Source organism: Ambystoma mexicanum, chromosome 10 (genome assembly GCF_040938575.1).
Source record: "Ambystoma mexicanum isolate Mex_15411 chromosome 10, UKY_AmexF1_1, whole genome shotgun sequence".
NCBI classification, from domain to species: domain Eukaryota; kingdom Metazoa; phylum Chordata; class Amphibia; order Caudata; family Ambystomatidae; genus Ambystoma; species Ambystoma mexicanum.
In genome coordinates, this window is record NC_090932.1 from 690,268,796 (window position 1) to 690,281,606 (window position 12,811).

The following is a 12,811-nucleotide window of genomic DNA, read 5'->3' on the forward strand; positions in this document are numbered from 1 at the left end:
CACTTGCGGTAGGCACTTGTGAAAGGGAAATTGGATATAGATGGCAGGTACGTATTGGGGGAGGTGAAAGGAATGTGGGAGGTCTCATATTGCTTTCGAGGGGAGGAGAAGGTGGAAAAGGTTAGTAACAGGTAGAAGGTGAGGGAGATGTAGGTTTTCAGTGGAAAGAAACTTTTTTTTACAGGATAAGAAGCACAGATGAAGCATGGCACCTGGAAGGTGGCCTTAAAGGCTCAATGTGATTTCATTGCAGAAATAACAGAGACATACAATTACAGAGTGCAAAAAATATTGTAAGAGAAAATATTGAAATGCTTTTACAGTGCACATTGTAAAAATACCTAATTTTGGGGGTTGGGGGACCCCAGAACCCCCCTTACCTCTCATACTCCTAAACTCTCCCAGTCTCCCTCCCCTCTATCCCAATTTTAACCTACATCTGTATATTTATTTTTTTACTTTACACCTACAACCCACCCTTATCATTACATTTTGTTTTCTTTATTTCAATATTTTTTCTGCTGTTAGGCATTCTTTACCTGCTCTATTATTTCTTGCAATATTTTTTATCAGCTCCTGTCTGGTGAAATATGGGTTCTGGTATGCTAGTAGTCGGTGTAAGGTGTCCAAGAAAGGTAAGACCGAAGGGAGAGCCGCAGAGACCAGGCGGAGAGCAGGACTCTAGCGGAGCACGTTGAAGGGAGGAGGAGCGTAAAGGAAAGGAACAGGATACTGAAGAGGAAGACCAGTGAGAGAGAGAGCGAAGGCCGGAAAGGGGAGAACAGGCAAGCGAGGAGGAAGAGATTAGCAAAGGCGAGTACTCCAGGACAGGGCAGGGAGTGTAAGCAGCAGTGCCTGGGAGCATGAGAGAGGAAACGAGAGAGCACGGCAAAGGGACGCAGCAGAGGATGAAAGGCGAAGCACCGCGGTGAGACAGGGAAAAACAAAGGCACGCCGTTCAATGACACAGACAGAAGAGAAAAACTAGTGCTTGGACCCAAAGAAAACTACCTCAGTAGTGGGGTTGCAACACGCAGACTGCCGGGAGGAGGGAACAGATAAGCCTCCCGGCGGCAGCCATGTTGGTAAACCACTAGACCGCGGCACCAGACGGATCGAAAACATGGTGGAACAATTAATGGCTGTCAGAGTGCCAGTGATCCCACAAGCGCCAGCTCACGCGGCGCATGACAGCTAGCAGCAAGGGTTTGCAGCAATGCCACAGCACAAGGAAGTTGGACAAGGGAAGAAAAACCAAGAAAGAGACAGCTCATGCAGGCCTGCCAACAAACAGCAATCCCAAAGACAAGTTCAGCATAATGGAAACAGGAAAGCATCTTGGACACTGCAAGAAGGAAATCACCATCACAATGGGCCAGGGCTCAGAAATTGCCAACACCTCACATGAAAGAATAACACAGCAGCAAGGCCAAGGGACCACGTGCAGGAGAAAAGAGAGAGCTCATCAAAAGAGGAGTACCGCTCTGCCCTTTACTTTATTATGACTTTTAGTCCCCATTTGGTTTCTACAGGACAGTTTAATTCAACCAAAGGATGTGCCCTAGAGAAGAAGAGCAGAAGTGGCAATGGTTGGAAATGGACTATGTTATTGTCTTTTGTTGTGTTTTTTGTGTGTGTGTGTGTCTCTCTCTCTCTCTCTCTCTCTATCTCTCGGTTAAGAATGAAAAAATGGGACAGTTAATGCTCTAGAGAAATTAGGAGAGCGCCAACATAATGAATGACATCTGGAATAGAAATGGAGTGGGTGGTAGGCATGGAAGATGTGAAGTAGATGAAAGGAATAGATAAATAAAAGGAAATAGTTGCAAGCATTTAGGCAATGATAGGATGTGATAAAGAAAATGTATATACATTTCGAGAAACTCATCCGTTTTTCTCTGTTTTAGGCACAAAGGAATTTTCAACTGCATACCAGAGTGATGCCCAGCAGGTGACCAACGGAACTGAGCCCATGAAAAAACAAATAAGGCCTATCGCCAGGAGGGCCTGTGGGACCCAGCCTAATGCCCAGATGTCACAAGCTCGGCCATAAGAAAAGCTCTCTGATTGTGTGTCACTCAACCACTGTGTTCCCTCCTATCATTAGCATTCTCCCCATGCAGTGACTGTCTTACTACCAGGAATGTGGCCTTAAGGTTCTTAGACATGGTGCAGTTCGTAGTATAAATGGTGCCCAAGCAAAGGACAAAGGGGATGGGAACACAAGAAAGAACTCTGGGGAGAGAAAAAAGTGAATTTGGGGGTGGCAACTATTAAAAGGAAAAGAGAGTTTTTTTAAAAATTACAAATGGAATGATGGGTCCCATTGGGAATGCTGGAGCATCACTTAAGGGGCCTCCCTCGCTCCTACCGCAAGGGTCACTCACCTGTTGTGCATCGAATAAATACAATTTTGGGTAGCTAGGAAGATTACACATTTGCAACCTGTGGAATTGCACCACTGGAAAAGATTGTGGCTCTGATGGTTTTGTACTCTGCTGTCTCTACTTCTGTTGGACAGTAACAAGAAAAGATTAACATACGTATTTTCGGTATTTGAATGAAAAGTAGTGACTTTACCACTTACCAGTCACATGAAGAAATGAAGTAGCTTTAATAGAACATTGTTATTGATTTAAAAGAGAAAAAAGGAGAAAAAAAATATATATGTATTTATGTATAAGAGAAAAGAGAGGGTGTACTGTAACACAGTCCCAGGCGTAGTGGCACTCAGGCAAAAAACTAAAAAAGTTCAATTCATATCCCAGGCCTGACTGCTGTACAAAAATGGTCTTTTATTGACATATAAGTTTGGACAAAGAGGGCAGCAGCAAAAGCACAGGAATGACGCGTTTCACCCTACACGGGCCTCGTCTGGTATACAAGTGAAAGAAAGAGGACTGAACATTTATAGGAAACATTTAACATTGTGGTTCTTCATTGCTGTTTTTGAATCATGGCCACTAGTATGCTAAGTGAGAGAGCCTTCAGGTACACGCGCCGCCATTTTGGAATGTACTAAGTTACATCTATGTCAATGTCCTGGCAGTATAAATGTACACAAAGTGAAAAATAGAACACATCACCCATTAAGGATTCCAATTAGGCATTAATCACTAAGCATAGGAGGAATACAAGAGATGTAAAAACACGTTGTAATAAATATAGCCATTCACAAAAAATGTAAGTATATAGAACACAGAATCCAGAAATATTCTCCAATATGTTACAGATGTTGCTTCATGATAATCAGCGCTCAATGTATAAAAGTTAACATTTCTCATTGGCTCAAAGGCTGCTCCCTAGTGGGTGACGTACATGTCTCTTAATTCCTCATGCATGCAGGTTTCTTAAATATGTGCTTGCCTTCATAGTATATAAAGTGCAATGTGTAGATGTTATTAAAACACATATTGCAAGGATAGTGCAGGGAACCATAGGCAGTAAAAACCCTTGCAGGTGCATATGGCCCTCTTGTCTACACATTCAGTGATTGTTTAATATATACACTATATTCTTTTGTCCTGTTACGGATCGTTATCATTGGACTATGAATCATATCTGCAATGAAACTCTGACAGTTAACCCATGCGGGGGCCAGGATCCTATGTGTATATGAACATGCAAACGTTCTATAAAGACTATAGGCACACATCCCAAGTGGGCATTATTCATGCAGCTATATGCTAATCAAAAAGACTTTGCAAGACACTATACGCACATTTAACAATAACAACTGACAAATGAATTGTGGCGGGTATATATAAAAGCCTGCTACGGGTCACTGGCAGTAAACCCTTGCAGGTGCCAGTGCCTTATTTGTCAATTGAAGTGCAAGGTACTAGGGAGACAAGTAAAAATGATCCCGAATGGGCTAAATATAAAAAGCAGAATATTCATCTAAAAGACCCCAGATAACGAAAACTATTGTGTTAAAAAGATCTTAGTCAGCCAATGAATCTGTGCAGGTGTCAATACCTATTGTGGTTCATAAAGTGCAACGTGCTTTGTAAACTATTTACCGCCTTATAAGTGCAAGTTATCTATTTAAAGTGCAATGTGCTTTTAAACCTCCTAGCGAACTAATGCTTGCATCTCCCACTTTGTACGTAGCATGTGTGGCCAAACATTGTACCAGATCCGCTTATATTCTAAAGGTTTGTGCACATGACAGTCAAAATGCACAAGAAATATGCTAACAGGGTGCAAAAACAATAAAAGCATTAAAAATCATTAGCAAAAATATTTGAAAAAACGTAAGAAAAATATTAGAAAGATATTAGAGAAATATGTTGTTTAAAAACCACGGTTTGTCAATACTGGAAAATAGTCCCGAAATGTCTCCAAATATATCTGTTTTTCTCAGAGTCTTATAACATTCAGTCAAAAATGTTAGTCTCCCACAAAGACATAAAGTTGTTCGTCTTGGTTGTGTTCTGGAGGAAACTTAGAGGCCGATTCATGGAAATACAGTCAAAAGTATCGCACGCGGCTGGCGCAGAGTGTTCCCGTGCGAATGTCTGCGCCAGCCGCGTGCGATAAAATCCATTTCAGCGCACATCGTATTCATGGATTAATCCTCCAAAACAAGCCGTGGTGCAGAGTATCGCAGCGACCCTGCAGCAGCGCCAGTTACGCCCCCAAGAACGCCCTCGCGCAAGGAAAAGCCATCAAGATCGCAAAACCATCGCAAAGGGCTGCGCCAACCCTGTACCAGTGCGAGAAGTAACACACGCGACCTGGGGGAGCGTGTGCGTGTAATTCAGGGGTGCGCGAGAAGTTCCACACGCGATTGGCCTGGGCGCGTGTATTTCAGGGGCTCGCGGGTGCTACCACACGCGATCGGGCCTGGGGGGAGCGTGTGCGTGTAATTCAGGGGTGCGCGAGAAGTTACACATGCGTTAGGCCTGGGCGCGTGCATTTCAGGGGCTCGCGGGTGCTTCCACACGCGATTGGGCCTGGAGGGAGCGTGTGCGTGTAATTCAGGGGTGCGCGAGAAGTTACACACGCGTTAGGCCTGGGCGCGTGCATTTCAGGGGCTCGCGGGTGCTTCCACACGCGATCGGGCCTGGGGGGAGCGTGTGCGTGTAATTCAGGGGTGCGCGAGAAGTTCCACACGCGATTGGCCTGGGCGCGTGTATTCCAGGGGCTCGCGGGTGGTTTCACACGCGATTGGCCTGGGGGAGCGTGTGCGTGTATACCAGGGGTGCGCGAGAAGTTACACATGCGTTAGGCCTGGGCGCGTGCATTTCAGGGGCTCGCGGGTGCTTCCACACGCGATCGGGCCTGGGGGGAGCGTGTGCGTGTGTCACGGCTCGCTCCCTTCGCTCCCGTTCCTGCCACTTGGGGGCATGTTTTGGGGTTTCTTCCCTACTGGACATTTCCTCCGAACCTTATGCTACAGTGTCCTGATGAATTGGGAGCGCTAAAACCTTATTTCCCAAATTACTTCCCTTCCGGATCCATCCCAGGTTTTTGGCAGCCAGCATGCTACTGCTACTATAATCAAATGACTATGCTTCCCAGAATGCCTGGCTCACTGCCTCACCTCCTCCCTTGCAGGACAAGGCTGGGTGGAGGATAGGCAACACCTGTGGCTGCAGGTGCAGCAGGCAACACGCCTGAGGGGTGTGCTCGTTAAGCAGCTTTAAAAAGCCTCAGTCTGCTTCAGTCCAGCGCTGGTCATTGTTGCAGCGTTCCTGTCGTGACTGGTCCCTTGTTCCAGGTTCCTAGTTTTTGTGCCCAGTTCTAGTTAGTGCTTCTTGTTCCTTGTCCTGGAATTCGTATTTGTATGCCTAATTGATTTCTGCCTTTTGGAAATCCCTTTCTCCCTTTCTCTGTCTGCAGGCAGCCTTTCTCTGAGCTTTCCTTTTGCTGTAGCCCAATTGCCTGTGTTCACTGTTTCCTAGAAATTGTCCTTTGCTACTGAAAGACTTGTTGCATTAATCTTTCCTTTACAGGTTTAGTTTCCTGCCTTTTCTCCTTGGATGGGTGGGAAAGTTTCCCTTTTGATATCGTTTTCACTGCTCCTGATCCTTGCCTTCTATTAGGATCCATGCCATGTTTTCCTTTAGACTTTTACATTTATTTCCTATTTTATTATTAGGTGTGGGAAGCTGTTGTAACTAGCTCCTGTGTGATTATCTTTTGTTTTCCACACTGTATTATTCCTTCTTGCCTCTTGACTTGGGTTTAGGTATTTAGTAATCCTCACTCTTTGCCTTTACTGCCTTCTGGGTTCTTGTTTGATTTACAGGGTTGTGGGTTAGTACTGACTTTTGAGTGGTCTTTCCGGTCCTCGTGAATACGGACATCCAAGTGGTCTTTCCGGTCTTCGTGAGTACTGGCATTCATGTGGTCATTCCGGTCCTTGTGAGTACTGTTTCCAAATTCCTTATCCAGTACTGTCTAGAGTGTCAGTTTACAGATTCTGTCCCTGCTTGCCCTCTACGTGGGCTTAGCGCTGTCAGTATCTGTAATAGCATAGTGGGTAAGGAGTTTACCGACTTTCCTTTCAGTCATAAGGAGGTTCTAAGTGCTTACCCTACATTCCTTTTCTTATAGTGGTATACACGAGTCTTGGGTATTGAATGCACGTTGTTATATTCAAGGTTGTTTACTGTGTATTTTGTGCACATTTCCCCTGCCATATCCATCGCCTTCTTCCTTTCCTGACAGAATGACCAGCCGTTGTTCCCGTTTGAACATGGCCAGATTACGAAGGAAAGGCAGCAAGGCCTCTAACAAGTCTATACAGAAAGCTTCCCTTACAATTACCCGTGAAAATCGAATCTCTGCTCCTGACTTAAATGAACTCCTTGACACGAATGGGTATTTACGTGCAAAGTATGTTTCCCATTGGGTGGCCCATCGTACATTGCCTGATCCTAGCTCTGTCTTTAATTCTGATCCAGAGTCTATGTCCGCACAAGCCTTAGCAGTGGAAAACAACACACTGCAAGAATTTATACACACAAGTACCTCTGTTATTGAACCCCATGACTCCGGTTGTGCTTTACCTCAGATTGAACAGTTTCATGATTCAAGCATGAAGAATGGAGGGGTTCCTTGCATATCTTCTGTTTTCTGCCCTCAGTCTACAGCTTACTCCTCTGCACAGATTCTTACTGTGGTCACTAATGCCAAGGGGTCTGATGCCAATAGTCTGCTTAAAAGAAACACAGACCACGTCGGTAAGAGAGAGTATAGATCACAAGACCTGCAAGCAGTAGATGACAATATACAATCAATGCACTTCCAGATGGCTAGGGCTGGGTCCAGCCCTGATGCCACCATGCCTTCCCCTGTGCCTACTGATAGGGATGTACAGTTAATGCGGGACATGCTAAAAGCAGAATTTGAGGAGTTAAAACAAGAATACATTTCCTTAAAAGAGGAGAATAAGATGTTACAGTCTTTTCTGAATACACCTCCAACTTTATCCGTTGATGAAGTGAATACTGTTCAGTCCCTGAGTGCGGAGACTTTTGTAAATCATGATACTTGTCAATATGTAAGATCTATTGGGAGTGAAGGTCTTTTTTCAAGCACAGCACTTATTCAGGGCACAGGTTCTGACAACTGCCCTACCGTTTGTCAGGAATTGCTGTTAGTTGAGGATTCACAAGCCACTCCTTTACCTGAAGCTTCCTGTGTAGCAGTTTGTCATAACTCTGAGCTTGAACACATACATGCTTCTGATTTCCAAACACAATCCACAATGGTGGCATACACAGAATCAGTCACAACTGTAGGCTTAGGTTCTGCCCTTGATCTAGCTGCTGAGACTGAAGTAGACATTCAAGCTGATGTGGAAAACGATGCTGCCTCTGTGTTCGCTCTTCCTTCTGCCAATTTCGGTCACTACGAGCAGTCAAAGACAGTGCAGAATACATGTTTTGATGGACTCATTCCACAGATTACTGAACCAAAAACCCGGCAGGCGATCCCTGAACTGTTGATTGTTAATCAGCCACTTTCAGAAGCTAAAACAGAGGAATGGTCAATTGACGAAATCCTGATTAACAGAGACTTTACTATGGTGATTCCTCTGGTTGATTTTGACTTCTACAAAGGAAGAGACTCTGTGTCATCCACTAAGGAGAGGGACGGCAGGGGTACAGCTCAGACTTTGGTTACTGGCGCCAAGGGGTCAACTGCCTTAAAGGGGCTTTCTATTTCTGAACCACAAGTGTGTCTGCCGACTTCTGGGACTTCAGACTGTCCTCCTACTACCATTGACTCTTCAATAATCCTGTCCACAGCTCTGCAGTCATCGTTGGCACACATATCTTCGATCAATAAAGGAGTGCTATGTCTGCCAGTCACCCAAGAGCCTTCACCATGTACGCAGTCAGAGCCAAAGACCTTGACAAGTTTGTCTTCAGCTAACAAGACGGCTCCAGCTTGCATGCCCTCAGCCTCGGAATTTCCTCTGGCATGTTTGTCTTCGGTTACAGTGACTCATCCAGCAGATTATCCTTCAGCCATGGAGCCTCCGGTAGTACATTCTAGGTGCATGTCTTCGGTCCCAGAGCCTACTGCTAGTTTGGCTTCAGTTCATGAGAGACCTGTGTCCTGCTCAGCCTCGCTGCCAATATCGGAGGTGTACCTGTCTACACTGTCAGATCCTGCTGCATATTCCTCTGCTCCAGAGATTCCTCCTGAATCCCAACCATTTAGTGATGAACGTTCATCTTGCCCTTCTTATGCTTCAGGGGGATCACCAGAATGTCTGCCTTGTACACAAAACAATTCTCCCAACTACTTGACTGTAGCATCAGCGCCTCCCGAATATGCAACATCTGAGCCTGAGACTTCTGCCAGCTCTCTCTTCAGAAACATCAAGCCGGCTCACGACTCGGGAGGGCCTTACATGCGAGGCCGCTGGACTTGCCTGGAGTATTACGAGAGAGAAACGGATGCCATCCACCACGGCCCAGTCACCGAACGAGTAGCCGACCAGGATAGCGGGCTGGACGGTCCGCGTTTGGAGTCCGGTTTGGATCAACCGCTTGACAACCCTTTTGTTGCCGGATCCCACATGAGTCTGAGGGAAGGGACGGGCACGGCCCTCCAGCTGCAGCGCCAGTTGGGTGCTAGTAGCCAAAGGAGGGGAATGTCTGCTGCAGTTCAAGATGTGCCTGTTTTTGCTCCCGCTGCTAGTATGCCTGATGTTCCGAGTACTGTGTCTAACACTCCTATCAGTATGCCAAACGTTCCTGCGGTTGTATCCCACGTGCAACAAGGTGGCTACTTGACTGGCTACATGACTGTCAATGGGAGTGCCAGCCTCGTACAACCCATCGGATCTCCAGACCTCCAAGGCAAGGAACTTATGCAGGCGAATCTTTGTCACTTTCAACCACAAACCTTTACCCAGATGGATGACAGAGTATCCGAACCTCTACCTCAGCCGCCACCTTCCTCTTCCGAACATAAACATTTCCTGAAACCTGCTGTTTCCTCACCTCCTGTGTGTCCACTCTCGGCAGTGAGGCTAACAGAACTTCTACCGTTGTCTAAGGCATGTAGCACCAGCCTGCCTCTCTCCTCAAGGATGTATGCATATCCTCTTCCAGTGACTAAGCTTCCTGGACCTTCCAACTCTGCTTCGGGGCCTGCAAGTCCTTCATGCCTTTCTTCGACCCATGAGTCTCTTCCTCACCGAAAACCCACCTATGGCTCTGGTAGACTGCGGCCTGCTTCTATTCATTCCAGTCCTTCTGCTTCTGCCCGTGGGTCATCGTTTCCGTCAGTGCCACTTCTGAAGACAAAGCGCTCCTGTCATGGAAAGAGGATGTTTTGTGCGAGTAACGGCCGCCTGGAGTCGGCCGTGGAAGGGGGTATAGTGTCACGGCTCGCTCCCTTCGCTCCCGTTCCTGCCACTTGGGGGCATGTTTTGGGGTTTCTTCCCTACTGGACATTTCCTCCGAACCTTATGCTACAGTGTCCTGATGAATTGGGAGCGCTAAAACCTTATTTCCCAAATTACTTCCCTTCCGGATCCATCCCAGGTTTTTGGCAGCCAGCATGCTACTGCTACTATAATCAAATGACTATGCTTCCCAGAATGCCTGGCTCACTGCCTCACCTCCTCCCTTGCAGGACAAGGCTGGGTGGAGGATAGGCAACACCTGTGGCTGCAGGTGCAGCAGGCAACACGCCTGAGGGGTGTGCTCGTTAAGCAGCTTTAAAAAGCCTCAGTCTGCTTCAGTCCAGCGCTGGTCATTGTTGCAGCGTTCCTGTCGTGACTGGTCCCTTGTTCCAGGTTCCTAGTTTTTGTGCCCAGTTCTAGTTAGTGCTTCTTGTTCCTTGTCCTGGAATTCGTATTTGTATGCCTAATTGATTTCTGCCTTTTGGAAATCCCTTTCTCCCTTTCTCTGTCTGCAGGCAGCCTTTCTCTGAGCTTTCCTTTTGCTGTAGCCCAATTGCCTGTGTTCACTGTTTCCTAGAAATTGTCCTTTGCTACTGAAAGACTTGTTGCATTAATCTTTCCTTTACAGGTTTAGTTTCCTGCCTTTTCACCTTGGATGGGTGGGAAAGTTTCCCTTTTGATATCGTTTTCACTGCTCCTGATCCTTGCCTTCTATTGGGATCCATGCCATGTTTTCCTTTAGACTTTTACATTTATTTCCTATTTTATTATTAGGTGTGGGAAGCAGTTGTAACTAGCTCCTGTGTGATTATCTTTTGTTTTCCACACTGTATTATTCCTTCTTGCCTCTTGACTTGGGTTTAGGTATTTAGTCATCCTCACTCTTTGCCTTTACTGCCTTCTGGGTTCTTGTTTGATTTACAGGGTTGTGGGTTAGTACTGACTTTTGAGTGGTCTTTCCGGTCCTCGTGAATACGGACATCCAAGTGGTCTTTCCGGTCTTCGTGAGTACTGGCATTCATGTGGTCATTCCGGTCCTTGTGAGTACTGTTTCCAAATTCCTTATCCAGTACTGTCTAGAGTGTCAGTTTACAGATTCTGTCCCTGCTTGCCCTCTACGTGGGCTTAGCGCTGTCAGTATCTGTAATAGCATAGTGGGTAAGGAGTTTACCGACTTTCCTTTCAGTCATAAGGAGGTTCTAAGTGCTTACCCTACATTCCTTTTCTTATAGTGGTATACACGAGTCTTGGGTATTGAATGCACGTTGTTATATTCAAGGTTGTTTACTGTGTATTTTGTGCACATTTCCCCTGCCATATCCATCGCCTTCTTCCTTTCCTGACAGCGTGTAATTCAGGGGTGCGCGAGAAGTTACACACGCGTTAGGCCTGGGCGCGTGCATTTCAGGGGCTCGCGGGTGCTTCCACATGCGATCGGGCCTGGGGGGAGCGTGTGCGTGTAATTCAGGGGTGCGCGAGAAGTTCCACACGCGATTGGCCTGGGCGCGTGTATTCCAGGGGCTCGCGGGTGGTTTCACACGCGATTGGCCTGGGGGAGCGTGTGCGTGTATACCAGGGGTGCGCAGAAAGTTTTACACGCGATTTCAGCAGGGTACGTGTATTGCAGGGGTGCCGGGGAGTCCTACATGTGATTTGCCAGTGTGGGTCCTCCCAGGTGTTCCCTGTACACCCTCCACGGCCCCTGCAGGCAGCCCACACCACAGGGGACTACCCTGCATCCCTGGTCATGTCCCGCAGGCAGCCCACCCAACATGGGCATGCCCCCCAGCAAAGGCACATGTCTCCTTGCACAAATAATCACCAACTCATGTTCCCCACCACCCCCACCCCTCAGCAGTGCAGGGGCACCCACCACCAGGCCCCCACCCATGTCTCCCAGCCCCACCCCCTCAGTCACCAGGGGCAGCCTCCACCAGGCCCCCACCCATGTCTCCCACCACCCCCACCCCCCCAGTCACCAGGGGCAGCCTCCACCAGGCCCCACCCATGTCTCCCAGCACCCCCACCCCCCCAGTCTCCAGGGGCAGCCTCCACCAGGCCCCCACCCATGTCTCCCACCACCCCCACCCCCGCAGCACTGTGGGGCACCTGCCAGCAGGCCCCCACCCATGTCCAATCCATGCCCCCCTGCACCTGGGTCCCAACAATCCCCAATCATGTCCGTAATGCCCATCCTCCCCTGCCAAAAGGCCCAACCAACTATCACACCCACCCACATATCAAAGGCAATTACATGTTACACCCCCAATTTAAATAATGCAATTGAACACATGTCTGTCACACACAATGGCTGCAAGTGAATGACAAAACACCCAACATGACATGCCTGAAAGCAATGAGATGATACGACACATTGAAGAATTAAAAAAAATATGTATTGAACAGCAAGTAGAATGGAAATGAAATAAGAAAAAACACAAAGCAAATCAAACAAAACAAGATGAATGTCCAAGAAAATAATCTGAAAAATTAAAATAAGCCAATGAAGAACCATGAAGAAGATCATCCTGGGTCCATGAGCCCAACCAAATTAAACCTAACTATGACTACTAACTAAAAACTGAACTATATACAAAAAAGTGGTGCATTGTCCAATCGCAACCAAAAAAAAATCAAAAAAACAAAGGAAACCTAACCCTAACTATACAACTATATACAAAGGCAGCGGGCTATTCGGACGGCTCACTGGTTGTTGTCATGGGCCAGGGCATCATCGAACTCCTGGTCAATGGCTTGGAGGCGGGCATGTTCCCTGGCCCCGAGGTCCCGCAGGGATAACGCAGTGTCAAGCTCAAACTCCCTGCGAAGACCCTCGAGGCACTCAGCCCGCCTCAGCGCCCTCCGCATGGAGTCCTCCGCCCTGACCATCGTGAGCCGTTCCTCCTCTGCCCGCTGCCGCTCCGCACCTATCCG

General features: G+C 47.3%; 1 protein-coding gene and 1 long non-coding RNA gene across 2 annotated transcripts in view; one reads left to right on the forward strand and one right to left on the reverse strand.

Annotated features, from left to right (window-relative positions):
- LOC138491655 (uncharacterized) overlaps positions 1–4,233 on the forward strand; it is a 98,420-nt gene extending 94,187 nt beyond the window's left edge. Inside the window, exon 3 of the long non-coding RNA XR_011276055.1 lies at positions 1,908–4,233. This is a non-coding gene — a long non-coding RNA (uncharacterized lncRNA). The remainder of the gene's footprint in view (positions 1–1,907) is intronic.
- The window catches only part of LOC138491654 (odorant receptor 131-2-like), a 243,878-nt gene that overhangs the window by 9,020 nt on the left and 222,047 nt on the right, over positions 1–12,811 (reverse strand). The gene's annotated exons all lie outside the window — the stretch shown is intronic.